This window comes from Pinus tabuliformis, chromosome 2_1 (genome assembly GCF_031772625.1).
Source record: "Pinus tabuliformis cultivar Carrire ecotype Pingquan chromosome 2_1, CPIR1, whole genome shotgun sequence".
Classification (NCBI taxonomy): domain Eukaryota; kingdom Viridiplantae; phylum Streptophyta; class Pinopsida; order Pinales; family Pinaceae; genus Pinus; species Pinus tabuliformis.
The window spans coordinates 559,639,880-559,663,760 of NC_142299.1; positions in this window are offsets into that span (position 1 = coordinate 559,639,880).

Below are 23,881 nucleotides of genomic sequence, written 5' to 3' on the forward strand. Positions count from 1 at the left end.
CCCTTGGAAGTGTGTAGACTTCGCAACATCCCACCTAGGGATCCACCCCCACTCGAAGCCTAGTGTCATCCCCAACATGCCAAGAAAGACCTTCTACAATAAGACCAAACGAATCTATGGTGGCCTTCCAAATGACATAAGAGTTTTTGGAATTCTTATCAAGGTTACACAACCAGTTATCCATAGTGGTTGGATCAATATATTTCCTTTTTATCACTTATGTCCAAAGATTGTCCTTAGTTAAAAGGCACCACCCAGATTTTGCCGCCAATGAGCATGAAAAGTTTGAAAGGTGCTTAATTCCCCACCCTCCCCAATCCTTTGGGAAAGCAATTTTCTCCTAGGAAACCCATGGAATAACTTCATCTTCCTTTGAACCCACCCATAAGAAATGGCCACAAACTTTCTTGATCTAAGCAAGAACTCCTTTCGGAACCCATGTTAGACTGATCCAGTATACTGGAATTGCAATTAAGACAGACTTTATAAGAACCAGGTGTCCTGCTCCAATAACCACTTGCAGCTCCAATGCTTAACTCACTTTTCAATTTTTTACAACCAACCATTTCGAGTCAGTTTTCCTATAGGAATCAAGCTTTAGGAAAAACCTTAGATATTTTAGGCTTTCTGACATAGGCTTAATTTCGAAAGGAAAATTTGATAAGATTATGTTAATCTCCACCCCCGAGAGCCCATTGTGTGCAATAGTGGATTTTTGGGTGTTTATGCTCATCCTAGTTGCTTTAAGAAATAAGTCCATAACTAGTTTCAGCTGGGATAAGTCTCCCCTTGATCCATCACAAAACAAAAGGATATCATCAACAAAGAGGAGGTGAGTAATAAAGAGGTTTATATCAACTTCAATTCCTTTGAACTCTCCCCTTTTGATGACAGCATGAATCAGTTGGCTTAACCCTTTAGCTGCAAAGAGGAACAATAGGGGAGACAAAGGGCATCCCTAATGGAGGCCTCGCTGGCTAGAGAAAAAGGGAGAGGCATCACCATTAATAAGAACTGCAAAAATCACATTTGATATACAGCCCATGACCCAATTAATAAAACCAATGGAAAACCCAAGTGAGTCATCAGAATATGCAAGTACATCCAACTAATCTTGTCATAGGCCTTTGAAAGATCAATTTTGACAATCATTCCCTTCTTGTTGAATTTTTTGATATTATGCAAAGATTCCTGGGCTACACTGATGGCTTCATGAATCTGCCTGCCATATAGAAACCCAAACTGTTCCTGGGAGATGTTTTTAGAAAGGATAGGTTTAAGTCGGTTTGCAATTATTTTGGCTATAATTTTGTAAGTGCAATTGCAAAGGGAAATAGGTCTGAAGTCATCAAAACTCTGAGGATCATCAGATTTTGGAATTAAGGCCAAAAAAGTAGTGTTGAGGGGCTCGTGCACAAAACCTCTAATCCTGGATTCCTCCACCACCCCAGCCAAATAATCTCCTAGAAGCTCAAAGAAATGTTGGTAAAATTCCACTCCACCATCAGGACCAGGGCTCTTATCCTTTTGCATATATTTTAGAACCCCTTCCACTTCCCCCTTTGATATAGACGCCAAGAAAATATCATTGTCTTCCTCCTCAACAAAACTTGGAAAAGCTTTGGAAACCCGGATTACTTCGGCTATTGTGGCTTCAAATGGAGCCTTGAACAAATATTTGAAATGGTAGACACCTAGAGCAGCCAACTCGTTAAAAGAATTTTCTGAGCCACCATCAACTTTTTTTATTTCCCAAATAGTGTTTGAATTCCTCCTACCCTTTGCATAGTTTTGGAAAAGTTTGGAATTTTCATCCCCTGCCTGAAGCCATATAGCCCTACTTTTTAGCCTCTATTGTTCTTCAATGTCTTTCAGGATCCTACGCCTTTCACCCTCCATAATTTTTATCTTTCGTCTCATACCCATCCCCCTCCAGGCTTTCCAATGCTTCCATTCCTATCTTAATGTTTTTTAAAATAGATTCATGCCTCAATTTTTTTCCCTTGCCAAGGATATCATTGCGTGTTTCAATCTTTTTAGGTTTTCCATAAAGGATTGAGCAAGTGAATAGCCCTGGGATTCGACATGTGGCCTCCATGTCTCTTGAACAAGGCTATTATAAGTCTGATCTTTTAGCCAGGATGAGTTAAATTTAAAAGGGGAACCAGGCTTCCTACTGGCCCCTTTTAACTCCAAAAATATAGGAAAGTGGTTAGATTCTCCATTGAAGCCAACCCACTATCTGAAGAAAGGAGTTTGAGTTGCAAGGTCCTCTTTTATCAAAAAACGATCCAAACGCTTTGCCACCCTAGCCTCTCCAACTCTCATGTTCCTCCAGGTGGGCTTATCTTTTATCAGATCGACATCAATGAACCTACCCATCTGAAGTTTGTTTAAAAATAATTCAACCAAAGGGTTTGCTTGGGCCAGTGGCCCCCAAGATTCTAACAAACCTAAGGAGACATTTAGATCCCCTCCCACCACAACCTTTGAGTTATTCAACAGATATTTTGAGAACAGATTGTTCCAAAAATGAACTCTTTCCTGACACGAGCCATAAATGTTGACAAGGGTAAGGTTTGAACAAAGATGAGAGGAGAACACCTCCACACTTAAAACCAAATCTAATCCCTAGGAGTTCAGGAGTTTTATACTGCTATCCCTAAATCCCATAGCTAAACCCCCATATATTCCATTCGTGTCAAGTGCCACAAAAGACCAACCATGCAACATAATGCTCAAAGATTTCATCACAGACTCCCCAGCTCCAAGGGTCTCTTGGAGCATAATTACATCACAACTAACATATTTAAATAAATGTTTTAAAGCCAACTTCTTCTGGGTGTTGGCTAGACCTCTACAATTGAAGGAAAACATAATCATTTAGAAACCATCACAGGGGCCAGCGCTGCTCTAAGTGACCCTTTGAGGGATAATTGCTTTCCATCAACAATATCAAATTTAGCTTTGATCTGGGCCTTGGAGATGTTCATTTTCCAGCCATGGGTCTTTGGAGGACCAGAAGATTCCTGAAAGAATCTGAGTCCACCCATAGGTTCAGCTAGGAATTCTCTTTTGTCTTGGGGACGAAGGTCATAATGAGGTTTTTCAGGGTGTCACTCCGATGAGAAGGGAAACACAGGGCACGAAGAGGGGGGCTAGATAGATTTAAAATTGGAATGGAGGTAATAATACTATCTAAGGCTAGAGAAAAATTGCAGCAAGGGGAGGGGGATTCAGATGATGGCATGGAGGGATCAGGCCTTTGACAATCATCCAATAGCAACATCAACTGAAACGAATGAGAGAAAATATGGAGAGAAACAGTACCCACAGGTTAAGGTGCCTGACCCATGTACTCCACCTCATCCAACTCTTCCTGCATGTGTTCGATCACAGGGTTGTTTGGACCTTCAGGGATCTCAATTTGGGCCTCCTGTACCTCCATCTGAACCAGAACCTCTGCTTGTCGAACCCCTGTCACTTTTAGATGATCCATGACTTCCTCATCGAGCAGATCTTGAATCCCTTGGTCGAGCTCTCCCCTTTGTTTCCTTCGTCTTCTAAGCCCCAAAGGACAGTCCCTCGCCAAGTGTCCATGCTTGTGATAACAGTGGCATCAGTAGGGAAATTGTTCATAATTGAGTAACTGGGAGAGAGAATATCTATCAACCTGTATCTACATCATGTCTACCAAACCCTCCCTCAGGTCTAACCTCACCAAAATGCGAGCAACCTTCCTTTCCTTGGTTGATTGAAAAGACATATATGCATCAAGAAAAGTACCTAAGATGTTTCCATTAGCCCTGAACACATCCATCGACTAGAGCTGAGGAGCTAATGCCGGAAGGCGCACCCACACAAGAGTTTCTTCAATTCTTTCTCTTTGGGCGTCAAAAAGAGGGGTCCGATTTTTTTAAAAAAATTGGAGCTTTCCCAAAACCCTAATTTCGTTCGAGTACCAAGTCCACTGCTTCACCATTCGAGAATCTAATCATAAACCATCCTCTAGTTAGGGTAATGACCTTCGTCTGTGTAGCTGGACCCTCATTCCACTCCTTTTTTATCCATTCCGTGATATAGTTTGTTGAGTATTACTTGCCCTTGACTCGCCCCACCAGAATAAGCTCTAAAGCCTCCATGACCTCCTCCATCTGAATGTCAACACCAAGAATCAAATTTTGTATTTCCAATTTCTTCCGAATCACTTTCCCCTTCTTCCTCTTTGATCCCGATGACTGACCAATCTCGGTGGGGAATTTAGAAGAGAGCTCTTCACCATCTTGAATGTCGACCACCAGGTTTTCCCCTAATAGATCCTCCGACACCCAATTTTTTTGGGGTAAAACCCCCAAATCCAAAGGCTGCCCTACTGAGCTGGAAATGAAATATTGAATTCCCTCCTTCGAACCCTGAGGGCCGACCCCCAATTGACCCACATGTTGAAAACCCTGGTTTGAAAGAGATGGAAACCCTACGCCTTCCTTCCCTGTTTTCGCCTGGCTGCTTTGAACTTTAACATCCTTTATAGCCATAAAACCTTTGAACGAACCCTCCCGATCACCACATCCTCTGCTGCTAAGGAAAAAGACTCTGAGAGGTTAAGGGCGCACATCGATAAAGGGATTTCACGTCTGCGATCTATTTAGGCTCTGGCCCAAAACAGGGGATTTTGACCTCGAAACCTTGTATAAACAAGATTTAAGCCCTTCATTTATGATAAACCCATTGCTCTTGACAATGTCTTCAAGGCCACCCATTAAAAAACCTGAAACAGGAGTTATGGTAGTAGTTTTTGGACTTACTAGTAAATTCGTCGGCGACCCAACAGTTAAGCCCACCAAGTGTGTTGCATTCTCTTGACTGACCAGAGATCCAATGTCAGGAAGCCAACATATCGCCTTTGTGGAGAAAGGTTTTGACTCCTCCAGCAACCCTAAACCACCTCCAACGTTCCATGCCAACCTCGTACCGCCTCTTTTGCCAGGTGGAGACCTAGCTAGCAAAATTACCTTCTCGAAGTTATGTTGAGTCGACTCCAAGCCCCAAATCGACAAAATGTCCTCTAGTTCCGACTCTAAGTTCACATAATCTTTATGACTAACCATTCTACTAATTGTTAGGGTGAGAAGACTAAGAAAACCTCCATGCTTACTGAACTGACCGGGAAATTGGTGCGAGAAGTGAAATGCCTAAGGTAAAAAATGAGGGGCGAAAACACCGCTGTGGAGAAATGTAACTAGTAACTTGCAGCGAAATGATATAAAAACCGCACAGTAACAACAAACCCATCCTCCAAGACAAAGGGGATATTAGTAAATAATTTAATGGAGTTCCTTCAGGAATGAAGACTCACAGAAAAATTGTAATCGGCAACCCTTCAACGAAGTGCTATAAACCGCACAGTAAAGACAGACCCCTACTCCAAGACAAAAATGAGATTATGAAATATTTTAATGGAGTTCCTTCAAGAATGAAGACCCACGGAAAAGTATAAGCACCCCCTGACCCCAAGATCTCGAAAACCCCAACATTTTCAACCATTACCAAACCCTAGACCAAAGCCATTGTCACCCATCTTCCACTCATATAGTCTCAATCTATATTTTTCAATTATTTATTTTATCAAAATTAAAAGATTCATTAAAATTACCCTGATTATCCTTACTTGATTTTTAAACAATTTTGTAATCATTATTATATAAAAGATTGATTATTTTAATTAATATTTTTAAATTAAAATTCTATATATATAATTATAATTTTAATTTTACACCTATAATAAATAAATAAATAAATTAATATAATTTTTCAATATATTTAAAAAATTTAATTTAAAATCAAATTATATTAATATAATATAATAATTATAATTATAATTGTTATTAATAATATATAAATAATAATTATATATAAAAAATTATTATCAATAATTAATATTGAAAATAATTATATATGCACAGGATTTTAAAATCATCAAATATATTAAAAAATATTATCAAATCAATCCTAAACTTGTAATCCATTTAAAATCTGGAAAAAAAATTACACAGTGGAAAAATAATTTATAAGTTTTAATAATATATAATTAACATTGTTCTTTGTATCGCATTTATGAAAAGAAACAACATAAAGCATTACATTGATAAATTTTTTTTTTGTTAATTTCGAAGTTGGCTTAAAAATGTAAATGTCGGATTGACCTAATAGCTTCCTTTCCCGAATCTTTAATTTTTTATTTGTTACACTTGTGCCTTATAAGATTAATTCGTTAATAAGTTAAATATATAATGTTTTATTAACCTCTTATACATAGATTTGAGATAAATCCTTTATTTAAATAAAAATGACATTATATGTTGTTTTTTTATTTTTTCCATGTTATTTTCTTATTTTTCAACATAAAATTTGAGCTAAATTAATTCATCAATAGTTTCAACATTTAAATTATTTTGAAAAAATACATTTTCACTTTATTTAAAATATTTAATATAACATTAAACGATATTTTAATTTAATTTTTTTATTGATTAAAATTTTATTTTTATTTTTATTTTTTCCAAAGAAAAAAACAATAATTTCTATCTATTAAAATAAAAATTAATTTTGTAGAACATAGTATGTATGTATATAGTATCAAAAATTACATTTTGTAGAATATAGTATGTATGCATATATTATTAGACAAGAACATGGAGAGTACAAAGAGAAAGTTGAAAAACGACATATAGGTCCATAAAGTATAAGATGCCTTAGAATAAAAAACTAAAAATGACAAAATAAGGATAGGAAAATTTATGGCTGACTTGTGCAAATCTTTTCTCTTTTTCCTTTCCGCCTATGCACTTTTTGCGAGCCATCAAGATTTGGTTTAACAAGAACCAAAGCCAATTCTTGTCTCACATGAGGGACATCTTTATCAAAATCAAAACTTCCTGAGACATGAGCTCTTTTTGAGCCCACAGATCTATCCAGTGTCAAAGAGTCTTCGGGTTCCTTCTCTACCTATTGTACAATGTCGAGGGTTGGTTGTACTTAAGTGCCCCCATCTTGGACAACTCCCTGCAGGTCTATTTCATTGGTTTCTTCTTGTTCTAGATGACATTCTTTTTTGTCATCTTCTTCATCCTCAGAAGGATTTTGCTCTAAGAACTACCATCCTTTTGATATATTTGATTGTCTTTTCTTTTTCTTCTTGGGGTTCTTCCTTGCCTGGGGGAAAGCATGTTGTAAATAACATGTTTGAAAACATATACAACAACTAAATGTTGTCTTTTCATAGTCTAAAACTTGTGACGAACATAAATTTTTGTGTTTCAAATTTATATGATCAGGAAGTCCTTTGTTGAGATCAATCTCCACACATATTCTAGCATATGTGAAGATACCATTTTTTGTTCTTTCTAGATCCAATTTTTTAATTTTTCCTGTCGTGTTACCTATATCTTCAAGAACTTTATGGTGCCAAAATAGAGGGGGAAGATTTGGGAGTCTCACCCAAACCAACATAGTAGAGACCACCATAGAGTTGGCATCAAACTCAGGGAACCAAGGCGTAATGAAAAGTCCGGGTCTACCCCAAAACTAGGGCCCTACATTTAGAGCATAGTCCAGATCCTTTTGTGTCTCAAATTGTACTATGAAAAAACCTTTTGAGCATAAAAAAATTCGAAATTTGGAGTCCAGGTAGAGACAATCCATTGAATGCGTGCTTCAGGTTTGGTCCAAAATCCATTAAATCTACATATCACTGCTTTTGTTTGTAAAACATAGAATGTGGAGTTAACCTCAGGAAGGTTTACTTCCATAAAATGAGATTTTTCCGTTTGTTCAACAATATATGGACCCAAAATATTTTGAGATTGTTCTACAGGGACAATTACCTTTCTTTGAGCATCATCCTTAAAATAAACTGAAATCCCATTAGTTGATTTTGCACTAGGAACACCTCCATGGAGTCTTGTGTTTAGAATAATGGTTGAATTATTAGAGATGTTATAGTCTTGTAGCTTGGATGAGTGTGTTAGTACCTTCCCATTAAATTGAAGGCATTGATAACATAATGATATACCCCAACTTATTTCAATGGATTGTTTTATAGAGAATACAAAAGAGGAACTATCGACCCATAATAGTTTAGATTTCCCGCAAAAACTTTTAATGAAAATCTAGAAGGACTACACCCTATTGTTCTTTGATAGAGGAGAAATAATCTCAAATCAAACCATTTTTTGAGGGACCTCATTACTGGAGGCCACCATTGAAGGCTCGAGAGACAGAGTCCCTCCCAACTTAGCATAACTAATGGGCTGACATATAGGCGAGGAGAAATAGAAGGGCACAAAGGCTGGTGAGTTCACCAAAAGCAAAAGTGCCCATTTGAAAAAACAAAAACACCATGCACCAATAATGCAGACCATAGAAAAATTGTGAGAGTGTTAGAAACAAAGAAATGTTACTGAGGCAAAGAGATGGTACCAGTTGAGAAAATTCTCACAGATGCCCACGAAGAAAAATCGTCCTAGAGATTCTGAGAATGTAAATTCCCTGTGAAAATTTCCTTGAAATGCAGCAACTGGAATTTATTCTTCTAACTAATTAAATTGTGCATTTTATTTTGTTATGACAAAATAATGAATAAATCACATTGCAATTTCTACACAATAAAAATGACACCGTTATTTTTGGACAAATGTCACTGGGAAAACCCAATGTGGGAAAACCAATGCAGTAGATGAGGGTCTTATTATTATTATGCAACAATGAAATCTGAGTATAAAAATTTGGATGCCAAACTCGAAATCCTCTCCTAAGAAAATACTGGAAAAATATCTGAGATAATTTTCTCTCTCTCCACAAGAAATCCTACCCACAATCAACTTTCAAACTTCTTCTACATCAACCTCTACATAGGCATTGCGTAGGCTGAAACTCGCACTGCCTATAGATGCAATCTTCTGGTGTTGACTATATCTTCCACTAAGAAGTATTCGTTGGCCCTCTAGAAGAATTTTCCTAGCACTCATCTCTTGAATCGATCTCTCCTCTAGTTGGATCGAACTACCTCATTAAGGCTCTATGCAAGCCCTTGCACAACATCCTAGTGGAATACTTAGGCTCTCTCAACTAATTCTTCTGACACCGAAAAATCCACAGAATATCATTGTCCCTACTCCCTCTAACTTTTGCGTCTCTTCTGGCTCCAACTCTTTTTCCCTTCTCTGTTGTTGCAGCTAGATAGCTCGATCTGCCAAGGAACTCGCTCCATTAGTGTGTCTAGTGTATCTTCCACTCTACCCATCGAGTTTCTCGTATAATCTCTCATTGGTGAACCAACAACCATGATTAGATCTCTATCAACGACTAAGATCATCTCAAACTCAATCCATGTGAGTTTCTAGAGAATTCTCACTTTTCTCAATTAATTGTTGTTAATTAATCACTTTTTCTAAGTTAAACTTAGGAAATATTTAATTATTGATTAATTAACTTAATTGAGATGTCTTTGGTGTTTTCTCCCTAAATTTTTTCTGGGTTCTGAGATCTTGTATTCCTTAGCCTCTCTGACCAAAGTCGAGACTATAACACTTATTTGATGCTACAAAAACTAACACTCCCTCTTAGCGAGGAAGGTGTTCTACTATGTCATAAAATCTTCCCATATGCTGATGATGTGAGACAACTATGACAACCTGCCACTGCTCACCAACTACTGTGCATACTCTGATTCATTTTCCACTCTGTAGTTGAACCATCCTGCACCTATGTTGCTACTAACATTGCACTGTACTACCTTGTACTGTTGCCAACACTGCTCTGTGTTGCCACTGATCTCATGCTACTATTGTTACAACTACTACAACTGAGTCCAAATCCTCCTGCTACTGACAAGGGTTCTCTACTATACCCATTTTTTCTTCGAAATAGACAAACTTAGCTCTCCCTAGAGCTTTCATGAGTATATCTGCAACCTACTCTTCTATGGGAACATGTTGTAGTTGGTCTGCTCCATGTTGCACACAATCTCTGATGAAATGTTATAGGATATTTATGTGTTTCGACCTGTCATGAAACATTGGATTTTCAGAGAGCCTGATGCAACTTTGATTATTACAGTAGATATTGTCACCTCAATTCTCTGACCGAATAGGCCCACCAATAGCTTTCGAAGCCATATAGCTTCGCACATGGTTGTGCTAGTTGCCATATACTTTACTTCTGTAGAGCTAAGTGCTACTGAATTTTTCTTCCTGCTGCACCAAGAAACCACACCTAATCCAACACTAAAGAAACACCCTAATGTGCTACTTTTGTCCATTAAATTGCTTGCCTAATTTGCATGTGTGAATCCACATAGTCTGATACCATCACCTCGAGTATACCTCAATCCATACTCGACTATGACGTGCAAATATCTCAGAATGTGCCTCGTTGTTGTCCAATGCACTCTCTTTGATCCCACCATAAAATAACTGAGAGTGTTAACTGCGAAGCAGATATATGGCCTAGTGTTTACTAAATACATGAGGGAACTGATAAACTATCTATACAAGGTGGGGTCAACGTACTCATCATTTGATGCATCTATCTTTCTCCATCTTGTGATCATAGGCATAGACATGGTTCTATAATCCTGCATCTTAAATCTCTTCAGAATCTCTGTAGCATATCTGCCTTGACCTGGGAATATCTCCCCATCCTTTTGCCATACTTCTAAGCCTAGAAAGTAATGCATCAACCCCAAATCCTTCATGTCAAATTCTGTTTCCAGGTTCCTCTTGCAGTCCTCTATGAGCCCTGATGACCCTGTCAAGAAGAGGTCATCCACATAAAACACTAGGATGAGTGGTTCATCCTCTACCATCAGATAGTAAAGGTTGTGATCAACGTCACTCTTGACGAATCACATTTGTTGCAATTATTTGTTAATCTGACTATACCATGCCCTAGGGCTTGTGTGAGTCTCTATAGAGATTTCTTTAGTCTACACACATGCATGCCCCTCTCATATGTCTCAGACCCCTCTGGTTGTTATATATTTATACTTCCTCCTCTATCACTTTAACAAAATATTATCTAGAAAAGTGTGATTTACTTCTTAGTTTAGGGTCATCTCTTCACACAAGGTTGCATTTCATAATCTATCATATTATAGAAGATGAGATTAATGAGCAGTTTACTTCAAATGAGGATCGTACCTACCTAAGAGTAGGACAAAATGTGTACCATTCACGCAAAGTCTTATATGAACCACCATTTACTGAACGTACGCCAACCACACAAATTTGTATTCCTCATCAGTCATCCTCTCTAAGTCTCTCTTCTTCGCCGACATTTTCCAACAAATTAGAGAGATATAAATACCATTCAATACTGCAAAGTGCAAACAATTTTCTAATTATATGTAAATGCGGTCATTCTAATTGAAGATAAATGATAGATAACCTCATGCTCTTACTAAATAACTAACGCCTTTGGTCTCATCTTCTTCCCAATGGTAATCCCTCTTTACTTGTTGCAGATCAGAGCACATTGCAAATCATGGAACAAGCTAAAACCAATAGGCAACCAACTATAAACAAAATTTAAAGGCAAATGAGATTGACAGTCTTAATATTTCCTTACATGCAATTTCATTCTGAAATTAAAAAATAAATAAATCTATAAATAAAGAGGGTTGAACCTCTCCTTAGAATAGTACCATGAAATAATTCTTAAGGTCATATGCAGGCTATTATCTACCAGGTTAAACCATACCTACTCCTCCCCTGGAGTTGTTAGCTTCATAGAAATCCAATTCTATCTTCTGTTGAATATCCTACAACAAATTAAAATCGCCCAGGCAAAGACAAACACAAAGGCGAAAAAGAAAAAAAAAGAAAAAAAAGGGGAACAAATAAAGTGTAATGTTAATATAGCTCACAGGTACATAATCATCAAGATCTTAAAGTTAAATTTAATATAAAACTCACAATGAGTAAAATAAGGGCATGGTTAGCCATTTACCTAGACCCGAGTGACATAATCAGAATGTGTACCTATAGATTGACAGAATGTGATTGCAGGGCCAACCAAAGAATGTATGTACTTATTTTTCATCTTCCCGACTTGTCATCTCATCTCCTCAATTCCCTAGGAAAGTTTGAGAAAATAAACACCACCTTAGACATATTGAAATAGATAGATTGAGATATTAGTGACAAAATAAGAATCATTGATAAATAATAAGATAAATAATAAAAGCAAATGAATCATAAAACAATTACTGAGGTTCTATGCATAGCCATTATCTAACATGCCACTTCCAATTTTGTACATAGTTATTAGTGAAATAATTAGAATATACTGATTCAAAAGTAAAAAAAAAGAACAAAAGTATGCCTGCCTAGCATAATAGAAATCCAACATCATTGGTTTCATCTTTACCTATCTATTTTTTCTCTGCATCCTGCATTAAAATAAAATCTGACATACATTGCAAGCACACTAAAATTATGAAAAAAAAAAACAAAAGAAACCATTACAATCTAAACAAAATGAAAAAATCAATAAAGAAAATGGACTGTAAAAAGTAATATGCATGGCCATGCAATGGAACAAACACATATCAACCCGCCCTGCCCCCCAACACACACAAAAAAAAAGTCGTGGTGCAGAGCTCAAAAAATGCATGCCATGCAATGGAGAAAACATATATCAAACCCCCCAAAAAAACACACAGAAGTCGCGGCACAGATCTCAGAAAAATGTTGGCTATGAAATTCAGAGTATGTTGGATCTGAGAATGTCTTATAACCTCTTCCTTTCAAATTGTTAAAAGAGATTTTTTCTTTGTCAGCGTTGCAGAGGGGGTGGGCATTCCAATCGAACAACCACGTCTCCACAAAATTTGAAATCACTTGAATTTAACTATCATATGATATTGTGAGGCCTCCATTTTGTTTGGTTTTACATCACTTTTTGCTCTAAAATCCCTTATGCTTTCACTTAGTTACTAGGGTTATTGTTGTCATTTTGTGCATTATAAAGTAAATATTCACCATTTAACACATTTCCCTTGTTTCAACAAGATTTAACATTAAAATCATTATTGATAATTATTTGTGTGCATATAAGTCTAAAAATGTATGTGCCAACAATGATTTCTAAGTGCATGGTAGCTGGCCTTGACCCTGCACTCTTGAAAATTATTGCACCAAGAAGAATTTATGCATTATGTTCTTATGAAAAGTCACCACGTGGTTTGTCGATTACACTTGTTAAAGATAATTTTGAAGATTTGGTCAAGGTTAAATGCACTTTCCCTCATTGATGGTGATTCACTAAATATTTGGTTTTGCTTGCACCTGTCATGGGTTCTTGCCTGCACCAATTTGGGGCTTTGATAGATTGGAACACACCAAAATGGTGTTTTAACACCTCCAAAATAGTTAGAATGCACCCAGGTCGCATGTGTGAGTTTCTAGAAGCAAATTGACTAATCAACCCCAAAATTCGCACAATTTTTAAACAACCAAAATTTTAATTGATTTTCATGCATATGAAGATAAATCTTGGAAGTATAAAACATGGGTTTTATTGAAAATATGGTAAATTAAGCTCCCTCAAAACGGTTTCCTCAAATTTTCCATCGTTTGGGAGATCCAAAGGGTTATGTTGACGGTACTGGATCCGCCAACATTCAGGGGATCTCCCTGGTATGAAGTCCCAAGTAGACCTCACATCGTTTGGTGTAGGAGTCCCATACGGTATGATGGTCTGGTTTGCATTTACATAGAGATTTGCCTTAGCTCTTGTTGTTCAGCATATGAGAGTGTTACATTGGTGTCTTCAAAAAACAAGGTGAGTGTGCTTGGTGAGTGCATAATGTAACTGTGTCTAGGTTCTCTTATTGCAAAATGGGGAGAGTAAAGTAAGCCTCTAAGTGAGAGGTAATAGTACCACCCAGGAAGAGACACACATGAACTAGAAAGGTCTATTCATCATCCAACGAAATAGTCCACAATGAATGCGGCAGTCGTTAAAATCGAATTATAAGGGAAGACTCGTCTAACATCCAACAAAGTAGTCCACAATGGATGTGATGATCGTTATAACCGGTAAACAAGGAAGGTCTATCTAGTATCCCGCGGAGTAGTCCACAAGGATGAGACAACAGTGATAACCAATACAACACATTCCCAATAAGGTAAGTACTAAAACAAGCTAAATAGTTAAACTATCTTAGAACATGTGAAACAAACATGAATTACAAATGTCAAAAGAATAGTCTTACAAACATATACAAAAATGCATGAAAATGTGTTGGCCTTAATAGGATTTTTTATTAAGAAAAAGTTCCAAGACACATATGTACACCATACATCACTAGCCCTAGTAGTGGGACATTGCAACACCTCCTCGCTCCTCAAAGAACTGTCTGAAACTCTCAATTCTTTGTGGGAGGAGCCAAGTTGAAAAGTCCTTGCTCATACAATGGGAAGGGTGTATATAACCAAGGGAGATGCTTGACCCTTATGACTCTTGGAATGCCCTCATGACTGTTCAACTTCCTATGACTTTTCAACTGACATGACTCTTCATATTCATGTGTGTCCATTGAACTTTCACTTTACATTACATTCGATTTACAACAGATATGGCCCATAGTAGTGATGTGGCCTTGACAACTCATGACACAACTTGACATGAAACTACTGACATTGACTAGATGGTAGTGGTGGCAATGTCAAGTTGTTGTTGTTGCTGAGTGATGGATGTGTCCTTGGATGTGTTGTCTTTTCTCCTCAACATGGATAGATTCTGCGGGGTCTTCAATGACCCAGGTCTTGAAAAGTGGTTGCATGCATGTGTTCCCTTCGCTTGTTCTTGATAAGCTTCTTTTGTCCATCCAACTGCAAGAAAGTCTTCTAATATGTTTTCTCCTTCTTCAGCTCCTTCATCGTCTCACCATGATCTAACAGTGTACATGTTCCTGCAATTAACTCATGACGGGATGATATCAAATCCAAAACCTCCTAGTCTAAGATGCGTGCATTGCCATGGACTGGGACCGGGATGGATGATAGGTTGGGAAGAGGTCCCAACAACTGCGCATTATGCAGTTCCAAGTGACAGGGAGGGAGACTGGTCACTGAGACTACGTAGTGCACATCTTAGGCTTGACTAAGGAACTCCGGAGCACAATCTTCATTGTCGAGAAAAATTGCGTAGAGGCCACTGGGAGGCAAGATTCCTAGTTGAGATCCTCAATGGTAGCTACAAAGTGAGAGCCTAGGAGGCAGGTCTGCACAATTTTCTGAAGGAAGACAGGATAGGGTAGGAGAGGGGCTAGATAGGACAGTTTTGCACAATTTTTGGGAGCAGTGAGTCCTACCTGAGGGAGGACAATGGGATGGAACCTCTGCGCAGTTTTGGGAGAAAAAGTAGGCTTAGGTCTTTACACATTGCAGGATTCTAGAAGGCAGGGAGGAGGCTTGATGACTGATATTGAGAAATGTGTAGTTCAGGTCAGGCTTGAGGAAACTTCTTTGCAATTCTGGGAAGGAAGACAGGTTTCTCATCTCTAGGATTGCACAGTGCAATTGTCCTAGAGAACAGTCTCTGCGCATAGCACAGTTCCAAGTAGCAGAGGAACATCACTGAGGGCTGAGACAACGAAGTGCAGCTCGGTCGGGGTTGTCCAATCGGAAGGATTTGCACGAAAATGGCTAAGTGTGGGAGGAAAGTGAATTGGTGAGGAACTTGACATTATGATCACACACTTAGTATACTTCTACGACATGACAACATAGACCACCAAAACAATAAGACAAAACATTACCCTCTGTGAGACTGCCTTGATCCAAAAGTGACAAGTGCGACACTTGAGATAGAACTTAGGACGACCGTGACGACACTTGTGCGACATTGCTTACAACTTTGTGTATGAGTGTGACCAATGTTTACATAGCTAGGACAACTCAAACTCAGAAAGAAAAACCTTCGAAATCACCAGAATAGGACTGCAGGCATTATAAAGCAATCAACATGCTAAAAGACGACAGTTGGTCAAGCAAGCAAAAGGGGTGAAAAGCCTCTAAGGGAGCTCATGGAATGAGCTCGAGCATTTGAAACCATAAAGGGAAAACCAAGGAAGGCTCCAAAATTTTGGAGGGTGTTGCAGCCGCTACAACAAATTCTTTGAGGAAGATTTGTAAAAATATATGTAAAATCCAGATTTGTAAAAGTATCCAAACAAACAACTTCAAGCTCAATTTTTAAGGAAATAGAGTTGAATTAGAAAATTTTAAGACATAGTTCTTGTTGAAAATATGGCAAATTAGGCTCCGTATTAACAATTTTCCAAAATTTTCCATGGTTAGGAAGATACGCAAGGATCTTTGGGGCCAATTTGTTAAAAATGCAGAATTTTCCAGAATTGAAAAATTGGGCTGTTATAGCCAAAATTTGTCTTGTAACCTTCATAAAATGCTCAACCATGGCCTGTAGAGGTGGAGGATGTTAGTATAATCTCATATTGTTGATTTAAACCTTGAGTAAATGGCCTCAGATGTAAAAGAATGATTTAATTTCAAAAAAATATTCTGATGCCAAGTTCTTTTTATTTCTTGTCAATTTTTTGTGATTGATCTTGTCTCTGTAATCTAGATTTCTTATACAAGGGATGATTTGGTTGGTTTGGGACCATCAACTCAACTAGTTTCCCTTCTTCCTTTTTTATTTGTTGAATAGGTTGCAGATATGGTGTTTGGCATTGTTATTTACATTACATGTGTGCTAATTGGAGTGTTTGGCTTCAGATTTAAACTGTTTCTTTGTTTTTAATACATTTTTCCTCATTCCATACCAATTTTATGTTCTCAAATTTGGAAGTGTTATTCCATGCTCATTTTTTTTTTAATATCATTGTTGTGGACATCATCCATAAGTTGTAATACAATTTCCATATGCATATTTTGACAATGGAACAAATCCATACTCTATTTTTTTTTTAACTTTCAGGGATCCAATTTATGACTATAAAAACCCCGTGTTAGTTTAAATCTCGGTGATGCTTAGATTTATTTAAATGCAAAAGCATGTTAATGAATAACAAAGGATAGACTGAAATTTCATTGTAATTTGGAGTATGGTTTGAATTTAAACTTGTTGACAATATCAATATCTTCACTTCGTGATTTGTTAACATTTGCATGCCAAAACATAATGCATATGTATTATTGATTGGCTTATGAACTTCAAGGGCTTCCAACTGTGATATTTCAACTTAACACATTGCTTTTCATCCCTTTCATTCCCTCCATGAAAACAACCTTAAGGGAATTGGTCTATAAAAAAGTTTTGATAATTAAAGTCATAATCATGTAAACTTTTTTATCATTGTTAATATATTATTGATTTATAATCATGATGGTTATAATGCTCTTCTTCTTGGTACATATATTTCTTACATGTTCTATTCATAACATTTCTAGAATTTATAATGGGAGTTCATTCGCTTCACATGGTGTTTGGATTTCATGAGTTGACATTTCTTTTAATACCATAGAGATAGTCCTTAATGGCATTGAGTGTAGACATACTATGAGAAGGAACAAAGTATAAATATTTGATTCTAAGATTTATGCTCTGAATTTAGTCCTCTATTTTTTTCACTTTTAATACCAGTCACTATTCTAAACTTAGTATAATATTGGGAGAATGGATTTCAGTTATTTATGAGAGGTGAAATCATTTTACAATAATGTGTTTATTTGATTTATTTCTTGCACACAACAATGTACTTCTCAACACTCTATTTAACTTGCTTTGATTTGGACATGTGTGAGGAGCTTGTTTCCATTTGCTTTCAGAACTTTGATTGATTTTCATGATAGAGTGAACTTTGATTGATTTACATGACAAAGAAGAAAATAGAGCATAGTGCAGGAATCAAATTTGGAGTTTATGAATTGGTTTTCAAATTGATTTAATAGAAGGGTTTTCTCTTTAAATTGTCAAAAGGTTGGGTTTGTTTTCAATTGATCAATAATTAGGGTTGTTTTCAAAAATTGCAGGATTAGTGTTTATGTTTTCTAGAGTTTCCCTTGAGTGTAGGATTCAAATTAATTGTTGCTTGCTGGGTGCTATAAAGAGATTGATGCGAAAGTTAGACTAGAATTTGATTTGCAGGTTTCTAGGGGCTATCTTTAGCCTTTCTAATGTCATGCCTCCAAGTTTACGAACTCCTAGATTGACAATTAAATGTTAGGTCGTTTATTATGCCCAACAAATATCCCACAACTTTTGAGTGCCTCTCTGCTTTTATATATGTGTAATTCATATTTTTTCTCATGGTGAAAAACCCGAAGGCATTTTAGGAAAAGGATGAAAAACCTTATTCACGAGAGAAACTAATGAATCATTTATTTATTTAATCATATTTGGTGTTTTCAAGTTTTTATTCGATTTAGGATTTTTTATTCACCCATATTCATTAATTCAATTTATAATGTTTGATTTTGAAAAATAAATATTTATTTTTCAAGATTATTAGAAAAACGTTTTTCATACATTTGAATAGATCATAATTGGAAGGTCTTGTGGACTTTACACAATATAATGCCATGTAGATAACTCACATTTTATGCTAGAATTTATAGATATAGTGGCAATATTCATATATGATTTTTAGATATCTGTGTAGTGATTTTTTATTCTTAAGTTTTGCAAGAAAACCGTCTAAAAATTAATAGAAATATTTCCTTGCATATTGAATCATTTTGGTACTTGTTCATCTTTGTGAACAACATAACTACATTATTTGTCCTAATGCCCAACTCCCTTCAACAATATGTCTCTTCTAAAATATTTGATTTGGAAGGCACCACATACTCAATAAGAACAATAACCCAAGGTTAAGGAAAATTTATCCTTGTATTTCCATCAAATGAATCTCATTTATTCTATACTCATATTACTATGTTTATGAATTATTAGCACTTGGAAATAATAATTCTTCCATGGCTTCCATGTTGAGTTTGGAATTTGTTTGAGATTTGTAGGAGGTAGTTGAGTGATTTTCTCAACTCCTATCTCTAAGGTTAGAAGTAGTTGGATCTAAGTTCAACTGTATAATCATATTATAAATGAATGCGTGTAGTAGAGAATAATTTTGTGTGTAATCTTTATGCAATGTCTACTCCTCAACTTTTTGTCTTGGTATCAGAGCCAACTCTGGCTTAACTCCCTTCAGGGAGGGCCAAGAAGATGGGAAAGTCATAAATGTATGAGAATCCTCCTCTGTACATAAGTAGATTAGTATGAAGTTTGTGAGATTTCTTGTGTGTTGTTGTGTTTGTATGATCATTGTCAATGACGACTAGAGTGCATTTGTTGTTGTTGTAGAGTTAGATAATTTTGTTGTTGCAAATATCACATTCCAAAATGATGTGTATTTTCAAATTCAGGGCTTCATCTTTGGAAATGGAAAATATTTATATAAGGATTGTGCCATATGTTTGACATTGTGTTGATCTATCTGAGCCAATAGGATTTGCGATGTCCTATAAATGGACCTGACAATCTATTGGGAATTAGAGCAATATTGCTATTTTTAGTGTTCTCTACAGTGCTTCCTCGATTGCATGCCCAAAGGTGAATTCAGTGATGATGATCATATCAATTAATGTGGATCCAAATCAAATCATATCTCTGTAATTGTCCCCTAATTTGGAAAAGAAGTTGTTTCCTGTAAAAAAGGAATCATTGGCTTATTGTGAACTTGTTGTGTTATCTAGTGATTGGAGATAATGGATTAGGAAGAGGTGAACACTAGACATGTTCCTGTACTACCCGACCTTGACTTCCACAGATTGGTGGGGGCTTGGGATTCTGTTACACAAGATACCATGGATATCATGTTTGGTATTTCATGTGACCTCTCATCAATGGCTAGCCCCCAAAATACTAAATTTAGAATAGAAATTTTAGCAATAGAGAAATCATATTATTTTATTTGTTTAGTAGAAAACAAGCTTGATCGTTGGGAATTTTCTTGGTGCTCTTATGCATATGAGAGATTTCATTGAAGATGTCCATGGAGCCATTCAAGAACGCAAGCGTGACAAGTTTATTACAGGGAAAATGAAGCATAATTCTATAATTGAACACAAAGCATCCTTGCTTTGTTGTGTTAAACATGTACTAATTATTGAAGTGTTGACAATAGTTGTCAGATGGAGATACCCATTCAGAAAGAAACCATAGGTTTACAAATCTCTTCATTCTCCTCAAGTCTACCTAACAGAATTGGAGTTTGGGAAGATAAACACATTGAGCCTGATTAACTCAATGTAGAAGTGAAATTTGTTAGAATTGTACGTTGGAAATATCCAATGAATATCTGATGCATCTGATGTTGTTGGTTTTGGAATATCTATTTTTGTACTCTAAAACTCCATTGTCATCCAACACAACTTCCATTTTGTCTTTCCAAGCACAGAAATTTGAAGTTCCCTCCAATCCATACTCAAGCCTCAATCCATTGAAAGACATTGTTCATGCATTGAAGAAATACTTGAATCAAAAATCTATTATTAGAAATTTCTTTGAGAGATGATTAGGAAATTGGTTTCTGTGTAGTTTTCAATAACTCTAATACCATGTAGAAATAACTCAAAATTTGCAGTTGCTAATGAAATCAGACTAAAATCAATAGTCACAAATTTCTTCTACTAAATTCCGCGAAAGGAAAACTGACAATAGAAACAATGCAATCATTCAATCACAATGAACACAGTTTTTACTAGGGAACCCAACTAGGAAAGACCCCTCCTCTATTTATATTATATAAGATGAGAAAAATGATCTATTATAATGACTACTTCAAAGCTTGAAGCTCAATTTGCATTGCAATATTGATCTCCTCCTGAGTATGCTCTGGCCAATACTTATCCAAAATAGGCCTCCTTCTTCCTCCTATTTCCTTGCGCAATTCCTGCTCCTAAAGAATAGGGAAATATCCTATTCCTTGTGAAAATCCAAGAGAAATGGCTCACTTGCAACATTCAAACACTATACACTCACTAGTATACAATAATGATTACATTATGCCTTTTCTCTCCAACTTCACAAGGCAATTCAAATTGCATGCATGACGAGGGCTATTTTTAGTAAATTGACTAGTTAAATCAGAGTTAGTTGAGTTTAAAACTGACTTTCACTAAAGATAACAGGGTAAAAGCATGGATCTAGGTTACACTTTTTGGCGAAAGAGGGTGTATTTGGGTGGAAAAAAGAATGGCTCGATCAAGCCATTTAAGTGCTCAATCGAGTCTTTCTTAAGTGCTCAATCGAGTTCCTTGGGCACTAAAAAGGTAGCTCGATTGAGGGTTAAAAACTAACCCTTGATCGAGCTATAAGGTTCAATCGTACTATATCACTCAATCAAGCTTTTTTTTTAAAATATAAACCGCTCCCGCTGTTTGTGTGCATCATTTTCACAAATCACGGGAGCTTGACCGAGATTTTGTGAGTAACTCGACCGATATTATTGGAGCTTAATCTCTCCTTTGTCTTTCTTTTTTGATTTTTTTTTTTAAATGCAAAATGCAAAATGCAAAATGCAAAAAAAAAAAAAAAAAAAAAAAACAAACAAACAAACAAATAAACAAACAAAACAAATAAACAAAACAAAACAAAACAAAACAAAAACAAAAACAAAAACAAAAAACATGTCCAAAAGTGATGAAACCCAATTAATTAAAAAAAACACACACACAAAAACTACGAAAAAAAAAAAAAACCTTCAAAACAACTTAGAAAACCACAAAATTTGTCCAAGTGTGGGAGATAGAACAAGGGGCGGACTTAATGAGTTTAGACATATAATCATGCGCAAAGCATACCAAATCATCAACAAAACTTAGACAAACTTAAACAATGATAAATAGACATCAAAATTCCAGTTTACAAGCACTCCCCAAGTACAATGGAAAAAGTGTGTGCATCTACGACCAAAAGTGTTGTTTTGCAACAAACAAAGGTGTCATGACCATAAAATGTACTAGGGATGTTATAATCAATGAAAAGACATTTAATAATGATCAAGAACACTTGAAACACATAGAATGAATTTACATGACATTTGATAACCAAGGCGACACTTGATGTGACAGTTGAGTAGGCTCCAAAATTTAAATGTAGTGAAATTTTGGAGGGTGTTGTAGAACCAACAACACAACTATTAAGCTGCTATTAAAGGAACCTTCTATGATTCCAATTATTGGAAATACTTGGGGAGGGGGTAAATTATTATTTCTTATTCAATTAGTATTTTTAACTTTTCAGAGCATTAAACATTATTAGAATTAGTTAAACATAGACAATCATTAACACCCTTCAATAATGCACATAATCAAAGATAGTAGACACAATATATTTTTAGGTGGAAATCCTTCAAGAGAAAAGCCACTGAATTCTTCTTAATATTCATCTTCAAAAGTACAACAATAGGAAGCTCCAACTTCCAACATTTTTAGCTACAACTAAGGAAGGCTCCAACCCCCTAATTTACAAGCTACAACCTTATGGATGCTCCAACACCCTACTTATCAACTGCTACTAGAAAGATGCTCCAGTGCCTAGGTTTATAGGCTCTCGCTTGTAGGATGATCCAACTCCTTGTTTACCAACTGCTATTGGATGGATGCTTCAACACCCTACACAGAATCCAACCTACCCTAACACCACCCTGTCGCCATGAAGTGTTCACAGGCTCCAACCTATCCTAACACCACCCTGTCACCCTGAAGTGTTCACAGGTTCCAACCTACCCTAACACCACCCTGTCGCCCTGAAGTGTTCATATTCTCCAACTTGAAGGAGACTCCACTCTGCTGCCTTGCACCACCTTACCATGTTGTAGATAGAAGATAAGAGAATATGATAGATACCACAGGTCACACTAATCAACCATTATGTTCACTTCTCAGTCACTACTGTCAAGGCACATTATCACTACCTGTTCTTTTGCTTGACATTTCACAACCAAATTGATCTAACTATAAAATCCTAGCATCAGACTGCTCATTAAGAAACTGCACAATGCAATCTTTTCTCAACATGTAAAACCTAGCATCATGTTATCAATGCTCAAACCCCGGTGACACAATAAATCCGATAGATATATTTCATCTACAATATGAAAACTCTGACAGTATGTCGTCAATGCTCAAATACTGCTATCCACAATTGTTTTAGTCTGCCTCATGATCTCAGCATGTAGACCAAACCCTTCTCAAACCCTATTTGTAGTATAATATACCTTCATTGTCACATCCTTCAATGCATAATTCCAAGACAATCTAAGTATCCAACCATTGTTAATGTATCCCCAGATGTGCAATCTCTTACCAAGTTGCTACAGTCAGAAAACTTAATTAGATACACCAAGGTGATTATCAGATAATAAGGTGACCATCTTATATGGGGTTATTGTTATCACTATCAATTCAAAGTGATAATCCAATCATTGTTGTCATATCATTTCAATATTACATAGAAATGACTACCATATACTAGGTCACTACAATATGTCTAGGGCACTGTCATATATCAAGGTGACTTCCATTACATATCATTATCAAGTCTAATCACACAATACTATTATATTTGTCATTACATATCATACAAATTACTACTAATATTATTGTCATTTCACAAGATTGTTGCTATATCACAAGATTTATGTTACATACATGATTACTTCCCGATGTATCTTTTTCAAGTCAAGCCATGAATTATTGACATACTGCTAAGTTTCAAGGACACTCAGTCAAGTGTCAAGGTCATTGCTATGTCAACAAGGTCAATGTCGTATCAATTTGTATCATACCTC